The sequence below is a fragment of the Gossypium arboreum genome, chromosome 6 (assembly GCF_025698485.1).
Source record: "Gossypium arboreum isolate Shixiya-1 chromosome 6, ASM2569848v2, whole genome shotgun sequence".
Classification (NCBI taxonomy): domain Eukaryota; kingdom Viridiplantae; phylum Streptophyta; class Magnoliopsida; order Malvales; family Malvaceae; genus Gossypium; species Gossypium arboreum.
In genome coordinates, this window is record NC_069075.1 from 124,281,051 (window position 1) to 124,301,598 (window position 20,548).

Consider the following 20,548-nt stretch of genomic DNA (forward strand, 5'->3'; position numbering starts at 1 on the left):
TACAATTTGACATTGTACGCTTGCAGTATAGCCGTGACTTAATTTATGAATATTTTTTCCCTTTTCTTATACTTGTACAAGAGCGGTAAGAAATATTTAGAGATAAGTCTTTAAGTTGCCTCAATCCAATCTCCTCATTTAAGGGGATTCGATTACTTGATCAGATTCAATCCAATCTTCAAGATATGTTATTTCAAATAGATTGATATTCAAAGATGGGGTATCACACATCTAAGATATCAGCAATAATCACAACCCAATTGTTTTGGTACAAAAGATTTTCGATTATAAATAAGGCAAGTTATGTGACTTGCACAGTGTCAAGTGCAGTGAGCACTGCTCACATAATTGCCTCATCAAACTCTTCCAACATGACTTCCATATATAGAGCATCAACCTAACTTCACAAAGTAAACTTTAATCCATCCCGATTTGCACAAATCTCATCAAATCAATTACCCTTAATATAATAGGGATACAAAGAATTGAAACAAATTTTCATAAAGTCAACTTATATTTGCTCGGATTACATATCCTAGTATATAATGTAAGTAGATCACATTAAAATACTTGAACAATAATCTTATTTGATCAAATTTCTTCTTCAATTATAATCACGAGATTAGTTGCACAACATCCTCAAAAGGATGCCAACAAATAAGCAAGAGGTTTTGGTCAGACATGCTAACAAATAAGGCAGGTTATAAAACCTACGCAGTGCCAAGCGCAATGATCACTGCTCGAGTCATTGCTTTCAAAATATGTCTCGATAGTTATTATTATTAATTTCAAACTATATGTTTCATTATTTATTAAAGGTTATTTTAAATGCACACATGTATTCTAAATACATGATGCCCACATGCATATGTGTGTGATAAAATTATTAATAAATTATTATTAAATTTGTTTGTGTAAAATAAAAACTATTACATTCTTAATTTATAAATAAATAAAATGTATACCAAATTATTTAATGTCATTTATCAATTTAAAAGAAACATCGGATAATGCTCCATTTCTTAATTTGAATGCTAAAATATTATTTAAAACAGTTAAATGATGCCTTAATTTTTATACATTAATTCTACATAACTTTGTATTTACAAAAATATGATAACATTTCATTTTCTTAATTTGGATGTTTATGTTGGAACCTTATGTTTCTAAAGTTTTATCAATGTTTAAATATTCTTTTAAATTGTTTGTTGGACGTCATATTTTTGTCTTGTCTGACCAGCCATTTGAATATGTTTTCAGGACAACTCAAAGTTAATTTAAGTGTTGGCATTTTAGACTAAGTAATTAATGTTTGGCTACTTTCTAAGCAGCAAATGAGAATTTCGCTACACTATGAAATGAGCATTTTAATCTTTTCAATTGACTTGGAGAAAAAGGTAAGAGACTTTAAGATGATTGAATATGCTTAACCTTATCATTCTCAGAGTGAGATTTAGTAAATGTAGGATTGAAGGATCTAGACTGTGTTGATAGCTATTGTGTTAATTCTGTCTTTATTTATCTCTTTGATTCTCATTGTGGATTTGTGTTTATTTTTCTCATTGATTTTCTTCATGCACTGATGTACTACCTATGTTATGTTCAAACATCAATTTGTACATCAAATTGACCATAGAACAAATCTAGGTTTTTACGGTTTAAATTAACTTTAAAACATTTAAATGGTCAAATTATGACTCTATTTTAATACAACGAATATTCGAACCCAAACTATTTCTAGGAAAGATAAACACCTGGCTAATAAGCCACAACTTGAGGTTTAAAAAAATTAAGATTTTGGTCTCTCTATTATAGGATTTAGTCGTTATATTTTAATTTAACATAATTTTTTTTTTTACTTTTATAAAGTTATTAGTTAGTTTAAATAGTTAAAATCATTAACTAGAAAGTAAAAATGTTGACGTTGAATTTTTCTTAAAACCATCCTTTCCCAACATTAAAAAAAACTCTATCAGATTGATGGGTTAGAAGGGATACTCAAAGCCTTGTTCTACCTTGTAATAGTTAAGGTTGTTTGAATCAAATTGAACCGGTCAATTAGATCAAATCAATTGATCAAATTAATTAGATTGGAAATTAGTCAAATATTAATACAGAGAAGGGTATTAAATCAGTTGACTCGAAAATTAATAAAAACTAATTAAACCGTAAAAAAATTAATTGAATTGGATAATTGAAATTAATTTTAAATATTTTTTAATAATTTATTTAATGGAATAGAATAGATTACAATTGGCGCCACGGAATCAACCGAAAACCTTTCCTATATCTCAATCCATTTATAGGTCTTGCTTTATTAAGCACAATAAAAGAAAGAGGCCAACCAGAGGTCCTAAGAGTGTATTTTTGTATTACTTCTAACAAGTATTTTTGGGATAAAAGCAGTTTTTTTAGAAGAAAAAAAATACTTCTCCTATAAAAAATTGACACAAGAATAATTTTTGAGAAGTTTGAAAATTTTATCCCGAAAATGTTTTTTTTTTTTTCGGAAAGCACGAATCATTGCAGAACTAGCTTTAAAAATGGACACAATTGCCCTTAACTTTGATTCGTTAGCACTGCTCTCAAATTTATCAACTTATCCTAAATCTCCTTTTCCACAGGTACGAACCCCATTCATATCATCCACCTGTCGACGTATCTCTAAACCAAACTCCACAATCTCGACGATGGCTCACTCTCATTCTGCCCAAAGCCCAGGTCCCAAATTATTAGTATTTCCTTTCTTTTATAACTTTATTATGGTTCCATTTTGTCTTTAATGTAAAGAATTTTTTTTTTTATAGAATCAATGTAAAGAATTTTGAAAATAAAAAAAGGACCCTTTTTTTTTCTACATTTTAGTGATTGAGCAGCAGAGAATGATAATTCCGAACAAGCATGGTGAAAAACTGGTGGGATTATTGCATGAAACCGAGTCTAAAGAGATTGTAATCTTATGCCATGGTTTCAATTCCACAAAGGTCAGTTGGGTCATTTCATCTCTTTCACCTTGCTTTCTTTAGTAAATATATAGTTGGTGTCAGCTATACAACTCGAAGCTTTCCTACACTCGGTCTTTGAATCTTTGTAACACAAGCAGGGGCGAATCCAGAACAAATTTTTAGGGGGGCAAATGAAAATTTAATTTTTTATAGTCTATAATTTTATAATTTTTAAAGGACTAAATCGAATTTCTATAATTTTAGGGGGGCCAAAGTATAATTTTACCTTTACTAATTTAAAATTTTAAAAAAAATTCAAGGGCCTAAATAGAAATTTTTCATTTTAGGGGGGTGAAGGCCACTGCCAGCCTCCCTTGTATCCGCCTCTGAACACAGGTTTCAAGTACAGAATTCATTCACTAAATCCAGTTGTGATATTATAGAGGAAGAACAAAATAATAGATTATCAATGATCATATTATTAAGGTTTGGCACTATTTCTTAGTTGGAAATCAGGCCTAGGGGAGGATTGCAACTTCAAATGTGTATAATTACTCATAACAAAGTGGAAGAAAATGAAATCCATGTTCTTTATCTTCCAGCATGTATAAGTTAGCGGATCATTCATTACCTCTTCAATATCCTCATCAGAAAGTAAAGCTTCATTCAACCTTGAGTATGGAGTATTTACGGCACCAACCTCATTCCCGGCGTTCATTTCTTCCTGGATTAAAACAACATATTATAATTACGTCAAACTTTATCAAGTCATCTCTTGTTCAACATCAGTACGTAATTACATATATATCTAAAAGTAAAAAGAATTACCATCACTGATTTGGAGACCAAAAGGATTAACGCTGTTGTGAACAATGTAAGACTGTTTGGGGACCAATTCAGTGAAAGCAGAATAGTGGAAAAGGTTATTGTAGCCTTACCTGAGAGATATGAAGTCGAGGTTTCTTCCTTGGAAGACTCGAGAGAATTGTCAACAATCTCTTTGACTGAGCTAATCAATGCACTCTATGCTCTGGAACAAAGAAGAGCCAGATAGGAGGAGCATCATGAAGTTGCATTTCAAGTCAAAAGTAAAGGAAGCTTGAGCTTCTCTAGCTACAAAGGGAAGAAGAGTTGGTCAGACAATAAAAATAAGTCTAAAAGAGATGGTGGAAAGAAAAAATATCCACCATGCTCTCATTGTAAAAGGACTACTCACTTGGAAGCATATTGTTAGTTCAAGCATAATGTGCAATGTAGAGCTTGCAAGCAGTTAGGCCATGTTGACAAATTTTGCAGGAACAACGGCCAACAAAAATAACAGCAGCCACAACAGTTGTGTAACAACTCATTTTTCAGTAGTGTTGAAAACAGTGGTTTCAGGACCACAATTTCGATGAGTAAGTACGTAAATATTATTATTTAATATTTACAAGTCAAATATTATAATAAAGAGAATTTTATTTGATAATTTTTATTTAATTAGATAATTAGTTAAGTGCAAGTGGGTTGTCATCAAAGTAAAGTAATTTTGAAAAATGAAGTATCGGGACCTCGTTTCCATAAATCGAGCCTGTAAATATTTAATAATAGTTATATTAAATTTTGTTATAGAAATTTTAACGTTTGAATAGTTAATTAAGGTGTAAAGACTAAATCGTAGCAATTGTAAAATTAATCGCTATTGAATTTTATTAATTAAAAGATTTAATCATTAAATGTGTATAGACTTATGTTATAATTAGGCCCAAATAACCTTAGTGGGATGGTTGGTGCATGATTATTAATAAATTATTTATTAAATTTACATGAATTAAGTTAAAGAAGTAAAATTTAAATTTTATTTAATTATATTAAATAAAAGAATAAAACATAAAAGTAAAGCGGTCACCTTCCGTTTGCTATTTCTCCGTCGCTTGGAACGAAAGAAACTTTGAGAAGCCATTGACGAGCTTTAAGTAACTTTTGGCCTCTTGTTTTGTAAGTAAATCAATTTCATTTCTTGTGGTAGATGTTAAAAGTAAATGTTTTAATCCTAATCTTAATGCATTTTTAGATGATTATTCAAAGTAAAATGGTGAATTTTATACTCCTAATCCTTTAAATTCATGTTTCTATACTTGGGAGATCATTTGGAAGCAAAAGGAGCGAAAAATGAGCAAAAATTGAAAAATCAGAATAGGTTTCAAGAACCACACAGGCTAAGCCATTCCACACAAGCTGAACACATAGTTGTGTGAGCCACACGAGCTACCACATGGCCATGTGCCAAACTGTGTGAAAATCGCATATCGCATTCCAAACACGAAAAAAAATACAATTTTCAGATTTTTCGGGCATTCTAAGACCTATATATACCAAACATAAGAAGAGGGGAGTAAGCCATCATAGAATACTGAAGAAAACAACTTGAAAAACACCATTGAAGCTGACTTTAAAGTATATTTTCATCAAAATTGAAGATCTCCTCTTGATTCCTTTGAAATTTAATATGAGTTTCTTCGTTTCTTATGGTTATACTATCTTTGGGGTATTTTTATTTACTATCATGAACTAATTTTTCAAATACCTAGGGGATGAACTCTAGGATGGATTATGTTATTTGATTTCTATTTTTACACAATAAATACTTGTATCTTATTCCTAATTATGTGTGCTTAATTCTTGGTTTAATATTTCTAGACTAGTAATCCATATTTGATGTGCTTAAATCAGAGGAGGAATAGACCCTGTTTAATAATAGATCTAGCATAATTGAGTGAATTTGTATGCAATCTTAAAAATAGGAAGACACAAATCTATCGGATTAGAGTCAAATCTAATAGGGGGATCCATAGATCGAGTTAATGCGACAACAGGGGTTTTATTAGAAAGAAATTTCAATTAATCAACCTAGAGCCAGTAGCTCTTAGTCTTGAAGAGAGATATTAGCATAGTTTAGGGATTTCTATGGATCAAGATACTAAGTGAAGAAATTGTGTAACTTAGATTGATAATGACAGATGAAATCTAGGTGAATTCTTTCCTGGGTATTGTTTCGCTTCTTAGTTGTTTACTAGATTATTTTCCTGATTTTTTATTTTCCATGTTCTTTGGTTAATTAATTTAATTAATTTTATTTTAATCAATCACTCCAATTTGTCAGTTAAATAATAAAGAGACGGTAATTACTAGTACTTTTAGTCTTCGTGGGAACGATATCTTTGCTCATTGTAGCTATACTATTAATTGATAGGTGCACTTGCCTTAGTCAGATTTTCAGTTGGTTTACGACTGTAATCATCTTATAATTTTTATATTTTTGAAATAGTTGTAATTAGGTCCAGCTAACCTGTATCTTCAATTTCAAAACTGTTAAAGATTTTAAAATTTTCCACTAATGATTCTTAAATTTTTTTTATAGAAAATGATAGATTTGGAAGCTATGAAATGTTTAGGACTATTTTATAAAGTGATTTTTGTTAATTTTGAACATAAGGACTAAAATGTTAATATCTTGAAATTTACATGTAATTTTCATGATTTTTTATAATAGGTGGCTGTAATTGAATGTAATTGAAATTGGTTTAAAGTTTCAAGTCAAAATTTGAAAGTTATCTAATTTTAGGGACTAAATTAAATAAAATGTAAAAGTTTAAGGGTAATTTTGTAAAATATGATTAAAAGGGCAATGCATAAATTTGATTGTTTATGTAACACCCCTAACCCGTATCCGCTGCCAGAACAGGGTTTCGGAGCATTACTACCATTTACAGATCACTAAAAAAATTTAAATACTTACCGATTTAATGCATCATATAAATAAATATATTACCATTCAATCAACAGTTTGACAATTGTATAAGCATCAAACAGCAACATTGTTAGTATACTTGCACATATCTCATATAAATTCAACACTGATATATCTATTTTCTCGACATATCGCACTTGAGTTTAATAATAGTCTCAATTACATAATTTCCTTGTATCAACATATCAAAGATAATCATATATGTACATGTCATGAAACATATCATGCTCTTACCGTTTCTTCATAAGCATATATCATTCATTTCATTATATCAATATTTCATGCTCCATCATTTCCATATATTTTATGTATATTTATTAGGTAATAGCTTATATCAAACTTAACATAAATTATATTTCATGTATTTATACTTATTTCGTTTATCTATCTTCATAGTTATTTCATATAACCATTCGTCATCGATACATATTACACGAATATCAATTGTTCAACAGATGCTAGGCGTCTCCGTCCACGGTCTTATTTATCTTTAACATGATGCCATAGTGTCTTTCAACTATGGTCTTACTCATTTTCTGTCATGTTGCCATGGTATCTTTCAACCATGGTCTTGTTCATTTCATATCACATTGCCATGGTATCTTTCAACCATGGTCTTACACATTTCATATCAGGTTGCCATATTTTATATCAGGTTGCCATGGTATCTTTCAACCATGGTCTTACACATTTTATATCAGGTTGCCATGGTATCTTTCAACCATGGTCTTACACTCAGGTTTCCATGGTATCTTTCAACCATGGACTTACACATTTCATATCAGAGAGCACACTCACGCGAACCTCATCTTTGCAGCGGGATTACCAGTCCAGGCTAAATCCCCTGCAATATAAACTCATAGAGTATTGTCGGGATTACCAGTCCAGGCTAAATCCCCTGCAACGACAATTACTCTAATGAGATTGGATCTGAATTACCAGTCCAGGCTAAATTCAGACCCTAATTCGGATTACCCGTCCGGGCTAAATCCATTTTACACGTATTCTTCGGGAGGGCTATATCAGGATAGGATCACCCGTCCGGGCTAGATCCTTTTTACCGTCAATTCCTTTTCAGAAATCCATCGAATTTTCCTTTCATTCAACCGGGATTCCTTCCCATTTTATCAAATATATCAATGTTTCATAAAGTTCCATATAATGAACATTCAGATCATATTCATATAAAAAAACATACAATCTCAAGCAATTTAAGAATATAATTCAAGTTACACGAACTTACCTCATTGATTGCTCGTGTTTATTATTTCATTATTCTGATATATTTTCTTTTCCATGATCAAGTCTCGTATTTGTGTCGTCCGGATCTTTATAAATAAATTTGATCATCATTTTCATTCATTTCATATTCTAATACATTTAATTAATGCTCTAGGCAAAATTACCATTTTGCCCCTAAACTTTTAATTAATGACGATTTCATCCTTAGGGACAGGAAAGTAAAATTCTTGCAATTTAATCCTTATTTCCAACTATTATTCTCATATATATTGATAACAGTCCATGAATTCTATAAAATATCAAAATTTTCCATAATTTCAACACTTTTCAATTTAATCCCTAAAACATGTTTTCCCGATCTTGAACTAAATTGATAATTTCGTTAAATTTTGTAATTTAAATAATAAAATAATCTATTTCATGCAATTTAGTCATTTATGACATTTTACAAAATTGCCCATAAAATTTTACTTTTATTCAATTTAGTCCACGAGCCTAAAACATGCAAATTAGCCATGCTAGATGAATATTCATACATATTTTCCTCCTCCTCCTCTCCATTCCACATCCTTAATTTATATAACATACAACAAGTAACATTATCAATAATTTCACTATTTACTTATATGTACATTTAAAACTGTCCATTTGCGTCATAGTCACTAAATTATTTATATATTAAGATACAGAACTCGAAATTAAGATCCGTTAATTTTTCCTGAAACTAGACTCACATGTATTCTTATCATAAAATTTTCAGAATTTTGGTTTAGCCAATTAGTACAGTTTATTCATTAAAGTCACCCTGTTCTGCTGTCTGACAGTTCTGACCCTTCTTCACTAAAAATTAGTTATCTCCTTTTACAGAATTCAAATGATGTTCTAGTTTGTTTCTCATAAAACTAGACTCATTCAGGATTCTATAAATATAAATTTAAGCCTCTAATTATTTTTATTCATTTTTTATTATTTTTCAAAGTCTGAACAGGGAACCCAAATTCATTCTGACCTTGTCTCACAAAATTCATTATATATAAAATTTACAAATTCATTGCTTACACTGTTTCTTCTATGAGAAACTAGACTCATTAAGATTTAATTCCATATTTTTTCATCTTCTAATTCAATTTATAAAATTTATGGTGATTTTTCAAAGTTAGACTACTGCTGCTGTCCATAACTGTTTTAGTGCAAGATATTAATTACCATATTATAACACCCTTATTTTCTTTTCTACACCATTTCTCATCACTTTCTCTTATTTTCTCTTCACTAACATATCAAGAACATAGGACCTTATGTAATAAAACTCTACTATAACATTATTTCCATGATTTATCAACAATAACAAACTTAAAAACGTATTGAAATCTTGATGTACTTACCTTATTCTCTTGATACCAATCTTTAACTTGATTTTCTCTCCTCCAGCTTCTATTTCTTGAATCCAACTTGATATTCTAACTCCCCATGTTCTCCTTAACATTTCTCTCTCTTAGTAGCTATGGAAATTCATTTGATTTTTGGGTGAAAATGGTGAATTTTTGGTAAAAGGACCAAATTGTAAAGAAAGTAAAACTTTCTTTCTTCCTCTCTTTCTCTCACGTTAGTTTGCATGGAAAGGAAAGATGATGAAAATTCTTCATCTTTCTTTCCTTATATACTAAATAAATAATAATAAAATAATATTAAATATCTCATAAAATATTAATAAAATAATATTTATCTAATTAATTAATTTAAAATATCATTAACATAATCATTACATTCTAGAATTCTCTCTCTTACTAATTGACCATTTTGCCCTTCATGATCTTTTAGTATTCCATCCTTGAGTCATCATTTAATTTGGTAAAATTGCAATTTAGTCCCTCATAGTTCTTCACTTATTCAATTTGGTCCCAATTCATCCATTTTCCTTAGTTTCTAGATCATTCTACCCTTAAAATATTTACACTATTGGTCCTTTAACTTTTCATATTTACACTTTAACCCTTTAAGTCTTGAGTATTTACTCTTAGGCAACAAAACTTTTCTAACTTTTACAATTTAGTCCTTTCACGAATCAAGATATCATAATTTACTTCCCAATGTTGCCATAACTCAAAACTTCCCTTTTATCACTTTATTTCCTTATTTTATTATATCAAGGATAATATATTCTTGTAAAGATTTTCGGGTATTACATTTCTCTCCCTTAAAATAAATTTCGTCCTCGAAATTTTCTTGTTTTCTTTGATCATGAATTTCATTATTTCTATAGTTCTATAGTTTCTTTCTGTACATATTTACCCAGTTTATCATTTATATCCATTCTCTATCTTTTCATTTCATAATTTATTTTCAATACAATATTTCACATTTACCTTTCAAAGCTTCTACCAATAGAAATAGAAAATAATATCATATGAATCTTATTATCAAATGTTCTATCACATATATTGGCTTGAAAACCAAAGAAAGATAGAGTAGTACCACTTGTGAATCAATCAGACTTGCGATAATTTCTGTCTATTAGCATATTTATCCAACCTTTTCATATATTGATTATAGCATCCAAACATGAACAGTTCCATATGCCTCTGAAAATATCAATATATATAAGATACCCATATAAAATCCCAAAAATTTACTATAATATACCCACTTATAACGGCTATATTCAAATATTTTTGCAATCTATTCACCAATCTATTGACTAGTATAGTCATCAATAATTTCACATCATTTACTCCACTCAAAAAAACTAATTGGAAGAAATTTTCAGTTAACTATTCGTAAATATCATATTTAAATAAATCGATTTTCCCATAAATAACTTCTTTCTTTACTGGATGATCTGTATATCTCAACTAGTTTAAGAAAAATCGATATCTTTATTCGAACCCATCTTTACTTATTAACTCATTCTCGATTCATTGCATTATCAATTGTTCAACCATTGAGTTTTTCACTTTCCGCTTCGAACTTAATCAATATAAATCTCATGAATTTCATTGCATATAATTGTACTAGTAAAGGGTATAGATCGTAAAGTCTCATAATTTAATTGTCATATATTTACTCATATAACATTTATCTTTCTCAAGTACTATAAAAGATTTATTCGTACTTTTACGAGTTCTACTTCATCATAACTAACATTTTTACTCAGAGATAATCCTTTACTTAGAATGAAAATTGTTTACTTTTTACTTAGCAGAGGCCCAGAGACTAGATAGAACACTTGGATATATGGGACTTATATAGAGGTGCATTATTATGCACTATTAAAGAAAAACTTGAAGTGCTATCTGAAAGTACAAATGTCTTTGAATGTGCTAATAATCGAAAGCATCTTTGAGGTCCCTTAATATACTAGTAGTTCTAATCTTGTCTACTTGGGCAAATTATTTCATGCACGCATATCACTTTTACACCTTTCGCATGATACTTTTACATGCTTTACAATTTAATCCTTGTACCAATAATTCATATACTTATATCTTCGTATCTTCCATACATGTAATATATTTCAAAATTCACTATTTATTCATAATTCTCTAATAATCCTTATCATGTACTTCATATATTACTTTTATATATTTTGTAATTTAGTCATCAGCACAATATTTCATGTAGTAATATAATTTGCTTTTAATAATAGATATAGCATCATATTCATCATCGACATGTATTATAAAACATTTATTCATACCATTTTTTTATACCGATTCATCATAATCAACTTTCTACTCATATACTTGAGTATCGCTTTTAACATTATCGAATTAGCTTGGTTGAAAACATCTCTTTCTATAAATAAAACAAATCTCATCAGAGTCGAAAGATATCACACTATCACATATTATAATGACATGTGTTTTTAGACTTCACATGTACTACGTTTGGTCCGAGAATCGACTAAACCATAGCTCTGATACCACTAAATGTAACACCCCTAACCCGTATCCACTGCCAGAACAGGGTTTCGGAGCATTACTACCATTTACAGATCACTAAAAAAAATTTAAATACTTACCGATTCAATGCATCATATAAATAAATATATTACCATTCAATCAACAGTTTGACAGTTGTATAAGCATCAAACAGCAACATTGTTAGTATACTTGCACATATCTCATATAAATTCAACAACGATATATCTATTTTCTCGACATATCGCACTTGAGTTTAATAATAGTCTCAATTACATAATTTCCTTGTATCAACATATCAAAGATAATCATATATGTACATGTCATGAAACATATCATGCTCTTACCGTTTCTTCATAAGCATATATCATTCATTTCATTATATCAATATTTCATGCTCCATCATTTCCATATATTTTATGTATATTTATTCCGGTAATAGCTTATATCAAACTTAACATAAATTATATTTCATGTACTTATACTTATTTCGTTTATCTATCTTCATAATTATTTCATATAACCATTCGTCATCGATACATATTACACGAATATCAATTGTTCAACAGATGCTAGGCGTCTCCGTCCACGGTCTTATTTATCTTTGACATGATGCCATAGTGTCTTTCAACTATGGTCTTACTCATTTTCGTCATGTTGCCATGGTATCTTTCAACCATGGTCTTGTTCATTTCATATCACATTGCCATGGTATCTTTCAACCATGGTCTTACACATTCATATCAGTTGCCATGGTATCTTTCAACCATGGTCTTACACATTTTATATCAGTTGCCATGGTATCTTTCAACCATGGTCTTACACATTTTATATCGAGTTGCCATGGTATCTTTCAACCATGGTCTTACACTCGAGTTGCCATGGTATCTTTCAACCATGGTCTTACACATTTCATATCGAGAGCACACTCCATGAACCTCATCCTTGCGGCGGGATTACCGGTCCGAGCTAAATCCCGCAATATAAACTCATAGAGTATTGTGGGATTACCGGTCGAGCTAAATCCCCCAACGATAATTACTCTAATGAGATTGGATCTGAATTACCATCCGAGCTAAATTCAGACCCTAATTGGATTACCCGTCCGGGCTAAATCCATTTTACACGTATTCTTCGGGAGGGCTATATCGAGGATAGGATCACCCGTCCGGGCTAGATCCTTTTACCGTCAATTCCTTTTCGTAAATCCATCAATTTTCCTTTCATTCAACCGGATTCCTTCCCATTTTATCAAATATATCAATGTTTCATAAAGTTCCATATAATGAACATTCAGATCATATTCATATAAAAACATACAATCTCAAGCAATTTAAGAATATAATTCAAGTTACGAACTTACCTCATTGATTGCTCGTGTTTATTATTTCATTATTCGATATATTTTCTTTTCCATGATCAAGTCTCGTATTTGTGTCGTCGGATCTTTATAAATAAATTTGATCATCATTTTCATTCATTTCATATTCTAATACATTTAATTAATGCTCTAGGCAAAATTACCATTTTGCCCCTAAACTTTAATTAATGACGATTTCATCCTTAGGGACAGGAAAGTAAAATTCTTGCAATTTAATCCTTATTTCCAACTATTATTCTCATATATATTGATAACAGTCCATGAATTCTATAAAATATCAAAATTTTCCATAATTTCAACACTTTTCAATTTAATCCCTAAAACATGTTTTCCCCGATCTTGAACTAAATTGATAATTTCGTTAAATTTTGTAATTTAAATAATAAAATAATCTATTTCATGCAATTTAGTCATTTCGACATTTTTACAAAATTGCCCATAAAATTTTATTTTATTCAATTTAGTCCCCGAGCCTAAAACATGCAAATTAGCCATGCTAGATGAATATTCATACATATTTTCCTCCTCCTCCTCTCCATTCCACATCCTTAATTTATATAACATACAACAAGTAACATTATCAATAATTTCACTATTTACTTTTATGTACATTCAAAACTGTCCATTTGCGTCATAGTCACTAAATTATTTATATATTAAGCTACAGAACTCAAAATTAAGATCCGTTAATTTTTCCTGAAACTAGACTCACATGTATTTTTATCATAAAATTTTCAGAACTTTTGGTTTAGCCAATTAGTACAGTTTATTCATTAAAGTCACCCCTATTCTGCTGTCTGACAGTTCTGACCCTTCTTCACTAAAAATTAGTTATCTCCTTTTACAGAATTCAAATGATGTTCTAGTTTGTTTCTCATAAAACTAGACTCATTCAGGATTCTATAAATATAAATTTAAGCCTCTAATTATTTTTATTCATTTTTTTTTTATTTTTCAAAGTCTGAACAGGGGAACCCGAATTCATTCTGACCTTGTCTCACAAAATTCATTATATATAAAAATTTACAAATTCATTGCTTACACTGTTTCTTCTATGAGAAACTAGACTCATTAAGATTTAATTCCATATTTTTTTCATCTTCTAATTCAATTTATAAAATTTATGGTGATTTTTCAAAGTTAGACTACTGCTGCTGTCCATAACTGTTTTAGTGCAAGATATTAATTACCATGTTATAACACCCTTATTTTCTTTTTCTACACCATTTCTCATCACTTTCTCTTATTTTCTCTTCACTAACATATCAAGAACATAGGACCTTATGTAATAAAACTCTACTATAACATTATTTCCATGATTTATCAACAATAACAAACTTAAAAACGTATTGAAATCTTGATGTACTTACCTTATTCTCTTGATACCAATCTTTAACTTGATTTTCTCTCCTCCAGCTTCTATTTCTTGAATCCAACTTGATATTCTAACTCCCCATGTTCTCCTTAACATTTCTCTCTCTTAGTAGCTATGGAAATTCATTTGATTTTTGGGTAAAATGGTGAATTTTTGGTAAAGGACAAATTGTAAAGAAAGTAAAACTTTCTTTCTTCCTCTCTTTCTCTCACGTTAGTTTGCATGGAAAGGAAAGATGATGAAAATTCTTCATCTTTCTTTCCTTATATACTAAATAAATAATAATAAAATAATATTAAATATCTCATAAAATATTAATAAAATAATATTTATCTAATTAATTAATTTAAAATATCATTAACATAATCATTACATTCTAGAATTCTCTCTCTTACTAATTGACCATTTTGCCCTTCATGATCTTTTAGAATTCCATCCTTGAGTCATCATTTAATTTGGTAAAATTGCAATTTAGTCCCTCATAGTTCTTCACTTATTCAATTTGGTCCCAATTCATCCATTTTCCTTAGTTTCTAGATCATTCTACCCTTAAAATATTTACACTATTGGTCCTTCAACTTTTCATATTTACACTTTAACCCTTTAAGTCTTGAGTATTTACTCTTAGGCAACAAAACTTTTCTAACTTTTACAATTTAGTCCTTTCCGAATCAAGATATCATAATTTACTTCCCAATGTTGCCATAACTCAAAACTTCCCTTTTATCACCTTATTTCCTTATTTTATTATATCAAGGATAATATATTCTGTAAAGATTTTCGTGGTATTACAGTTTATATGGTTTAAATTGATTTAATTGAATTAAACTATACTTTAGATCAAGAATCTCATCGATCGAAGGACATATGAGGAAAAGGAAAAATTGTCGATTACTTCCTGATAATTGAATTACTTTGACAGGTAAGTTCATAATATTATTCGTGGTTACAGTTCATTATTAGATGTTGTTAATTATATATATAAACTACTGAAATGGAATTGGACTATGTGAAATAAAGTGAATTCTGAGATAGTTCTGATGGACCGAGCAAAAGTTTCATACACGAGATTTCTGAATGATTCCCATTCTAGACCGAGCTCCAGCATTTTTTGTGGACTCGGATATACATGTGACACAAATTTAGCTTGGACTAGTAATCGTTGTCGTTTTAAAGGTTTAGCCTGGACTAGTAACCTTACATGTATTCAAAGCCCTGGTCAAGCTATTTCTTTGTGTTGTCAATTGTAACACCCCTATACTCGGTTCGACCCAAGGAACCTAATATAGGAATATTACATTTGGTGCCAAATTGATTTTGGCTAATCACTAATATATTTGAACAATAAAAAAAATAAAGTTTTCATAACGTATATTTTAGTCCCTACTACTTAGAACACACTTAATATTCCTAAGTACATGCCATTCTATTCCAAATTATTAAACATACCCTATTGGCACTTGGAGATGTGATAAGATGGATGTCCACGACCTCAACTACAACTCTTCAAAATCACTTTACCTATGCGTTCAAATAAACGCGTTAAGTCAGTGAAGACTTAGTAAGTACCTGTGATATTTAAATTCTATTAAATTTCTTAATTTCCAATATCCGTTTCTTTATTTATTTATCATATTCATTTGTAAATTTTTACTTATTTCACAATTTAGTCCTTAAGTCCTCAAATCAACTTATAAAAATTACTACTCTTTTTATACATGTATCATATTTCACCATTTAGTGTGAATTTTCATGATTTCCTCACTATTTCTTTCACAATTGATTTTTACATATTTAACTTACTAGTCATTGTCTTTCTTATACTTCCTCAAATTTACGTCTTCACTTTACTAATTTAATATTTCGAACATTAATCGGAGATAAACCTTTACATTGTAACGAAAATGGTTTACCTTTTTAGTAGAGGCCCATTAGACTAAACAGAACACTTAGGATATATGGAACTGATATGGAGGTGTATTATTATGCACTATTAAATAGAGAGCACTAAAGTGCTATACAGAGAGTGCAAATGTGCTAATCAGATAGCACTGGCGTGCTAATAATCGGAGAGCACTAACATGCTAATAATCAGAGAGAGCGCTAAGGTTCCTTAATAGCATGCTACTAATATTCCAATAGTTCTTTTCTCGTCTACTTGGGCAAGTCATAATATACACACGTCACTTTTACACTTTTTGCATAATGCTTTTACATACTTTACAATTTAATCTTTGTACCAATAATCCGTATACTTATATCTTCACTATCTTTAATACATGTAATATATTTCTAAATTCACTATTCATCCATAATTCACTAATAATCCTTATCATGTATTTCACATATCACTTTTATATATTTTGTAATTTGGTCATTAGCACAATATTTTATGTAGCAATATAGTTTACATTTAATAACACATATAACATAATTCAATACTTATTAATGTTCCAAAATTCACTACAACATCAATTTTTCTTTTCTAAGTGTTATGCACTTCACGTTTCTATTTCTAATATAAATTTTCCCAAATTTACGATTTAACCCTAATTTCCACAACTTAGGAAATAATTGTAGTTTGGATTACAAAATTCATATATTCTTTTATTTTTCACTATGTGCTTTATTATCAATATTTCCTTGTAAACTTTTATAATTTTCCAACTTAATTACCCTTTTTCATAAAAGTTCTCTATTCATTATTACACAATTTTTCTTTAACATCTCAGTTAATTCACATAATTAATTCCACCATCTCATTTTCCACATCAAATTTCTATGTATTTCATTTGTGTTATTTCTACCACATGTATTTCTCAAGTCTTTCAATTTTGTCCTTATTTCCATAAAATTTCACATTTTCCCATAATTTCACTTATCTAATACTTTGTATATTTTTTTCTACCACATAACCTAACTATTATACTTTTATTATAAATTCCTACTTCACATAATAAATTATTTCACACTTTTTTTATTTTTTACTTAATTACCACTTATTTTACAAAGCTCACTTTTTAATCCTTAAAAAACAATGAAGTTCATGGGTACTTACCTCTTTTCTATCAAAATTTCTTTTTTTTCTCTTCTCATACCACTTGATTCACCTACTCAGCTTCTCTCTTCATCAACATGTCAAAAACACAATATTTCCTCATGAGAAACCTTTACTTTAACACCATTTTTATGCTTTTCTATCACTACTAAACTAAAAAATAACATAAAATCTTAACATCCACACCTTATTCGCTTGAAACCAAAGTTTAACTTGATTTTCTCTCTCCTTCAACTTCTATTTTCTTGAATCTAACTTGATATTCTAACTCCCCATTGTAACATCCCAAAATATGGCCTAGTCGGAACAGTGGTTTCGGGACCACAAATCCGACGTTGAAATATTTATTCTATGATTATTATGAGGTCTAGAATATGAAAATATGCATGTGTTAAAGTTTCATGAAGAAATTCTTAAAAACCAAATTGAATAAAGTGCAAAACTAGGATTCTAAAAGCAATTTGTATGAAATTACTTTAGATTGCTAATTAGAAGTCCTTAAGGAGCAATTTTCCCAATTTCTAAGTTTTTGGACAAAAATGGGCATGTATGGATAAAATTCTAAAGAAAGGACTTAAAGGTATTTTGGTCATTTGGCTAATTAATGAAATAAAATGGGAAAATGAAGGCAAAAATCAGCCATTCTTCTCCCTCATCCAGCTAAATTTCTCAAGCCCACAATAGCTAGGGTTTTTAACATTTTCAAGCTCAATAATAAGTGCTCCCAAGCCCCGTTTTTAATGTTCTTCGTATTTTTGAAATCTCGGTAGCTTACTCTCTCCATTTCTACCCATATTTTGAGTTAGGGTTCATGTTTGCAAAGTGACCCATGTGTGACATGTTTATTCTTTGATGTTTTATAGAGGAATATGAAAGTTGGATGTGTGTTAAACATCTTTTTCAAGGTGATTTTCATGAAAAACCCCTAAAAGGACATTTTTACAAAAGGTGTAAAATATGTGGTAGAAATGTGAAATAATGGAAAATGTGGGCTGCCATAAAAGGGAAAAACTTTTGGCTAGGCTTGGGTAATGTAGAAATTTCATGCCTTTCATCATACGAGCCTAGAGACTAAATCGTAAATAATGTGAAAGGTTAGGGGCAAAATGGTTATTTTGTCCGGAGGTGAAATTTAGACTCGAAAAGAATAATGTGAGGTATTAATGATTCATTTTTATTGTTAAAGAACCCGAGGAATAAATTTTAGAGGTCGATCAAGGAAAATGAAAGGTTTCGGAATAACCGAAACACGAAACCGAAACGAGTATCAGGTAAGTTCGAATAACTTTAAGTAAAATATTAATATGTCTAATTTCATGTTTTCTGAATGTATGATAATTGGTTATAATGATGGCATGAAAATCCATGAAATATGTTAATAATAATGATATGATAATAAATGTCCCAGTTGAAGTAAAAAGGGAAATTCGATGGATAAATCATGGCTTACATGACTTGAGATCCTGCATATGTTGCAGAAAAGGGTTTAGCCCGGACGGGTAATCCGTTGATCTCAAATATAAAAAGGATTTAGCCCGGACGAGTGTTCCTTGAGTGATCGAGCCTCCCAAAGAACTGTGTACATTGTGGATTTAGCCTAGATGGGTAATCCGATTAGGGTCTGAATTTAGCCTGGACTGGTAATTCAAATCCAAACACATTATGGGTGTTTGTCGCTATAAGGGATTTAGCCTGGACTGGTAATCCTGACATCACCCTATGAGTTTACATTGCGAGGGATTTCGCAGGAGCGTGTATTTGAGATGATCGCTCTTATGAATTGACGGTAAATGGATAATCCATCGAGATTTCCAAGAAACTCCACAGGATTAACATGAGATATGAAAATAAAAATGTTGGATGATGAGCTCATCTAAGACAAATTACATGGTGTATTGTTATGGGACTAACCTGTTGATTGAGTGCATATGATAGGGAAACTATTTCATACTTATTGGTTTTAATTCCTAATATGGATGTATGTTAATTAATTGGTAAGTTTACTTTCTAGTTATTCAGGCTTACTACGCATGTAAATGCTTACCCCTCTCTTTTCCCTGTCTTACAGAACTTGTGGACTGGCGAAGATTGGGAGACGGTTGGAGAATCAACACACTCTCATCTTGTCTAGCTTTGGTATATAGATACTCTTATTTTGTTCAATAGCATGTATAGGGCTTTTGTTATTTTGTTATATGTGTCATTTGATTAGCCAACATGAAGGCTTATAAAAGTATGTGTGTTCACTTGTATATGGCCATGGAAATTGGCTCATTTCGATGTAGGTTATGACCTACAAATTTGTGCATGTTTATGTTCAAATGTTCTTGTGATAATTAAATATGGCATATCACAATTTAGTATATGTAATATGACCAAATCACAAGGGATGGCTAAGTTATAATTCGCAATGAGTTAAGATAATGAGCCAACTTTAAAAGTGTTATAAGGCATAGAAACCCTTAGTACAAAAGGAATAACCTAGCATGTGTAAAACCGATAAGATGAGGTTTATATGCAATGAGGCTTATTAAGGTCATTTAAGAGTATAATTAGGCTATGTTAAATATCATTGGAGTCTATAAGTGAGAGTGGATGTTAGAGGGTGACCAAAGGCTTGGAAAATAGCCTAACAAGGTCCACACAGGTAGACACACGGGTATGTGTCTAGGCCGTGTGTGACACACGGACTAGCCCATGGGCATGTGATATGGCCGTGTGTCCTCTGCACCTAAAAATTTTAAGTTAGAATGAATGGTAGTAAATACACGAGTAGAGGCAAGGCCGTGTGTCTCAACCGTGTGGAGGTGTAAATTGTCTCCACACGAGCATGTGAA

At 30.3% G+C, this 20,548-nt stretch overlaps 1 long non-coding RNA gene and 1 pseudogene across 1 annotated transcript; one reads left to right on the plus strand and one right to left on the minus strand.

Annotated features, from left to right (window-relative positions):
* Nucleotides 1-2,325: 2,325 nt before the first annotated feature.
* LOC128293709 (uncharacterized) lies at nt 2,326-3,165 on the plus strand. The gene is made up of 2 exons (XR_008283886.1): nt 2,326-2,721; nt 2,866-3,165. It is a non-coding gene; the product is annotated as an uncharacterized LOC128293709 (long non-coding RNA).
* A 118-nt stretch (nt 3,166-3,283) lies between these two features.
* Nucleotides 3,284-20,548, minus strand: part of LOC108478712 (CRM-domain containing factor CFM3A, chloroplastic/mitochondrial-like) — a 39,699-nt pseudogene continuing 22,434 nt past the window's right edge.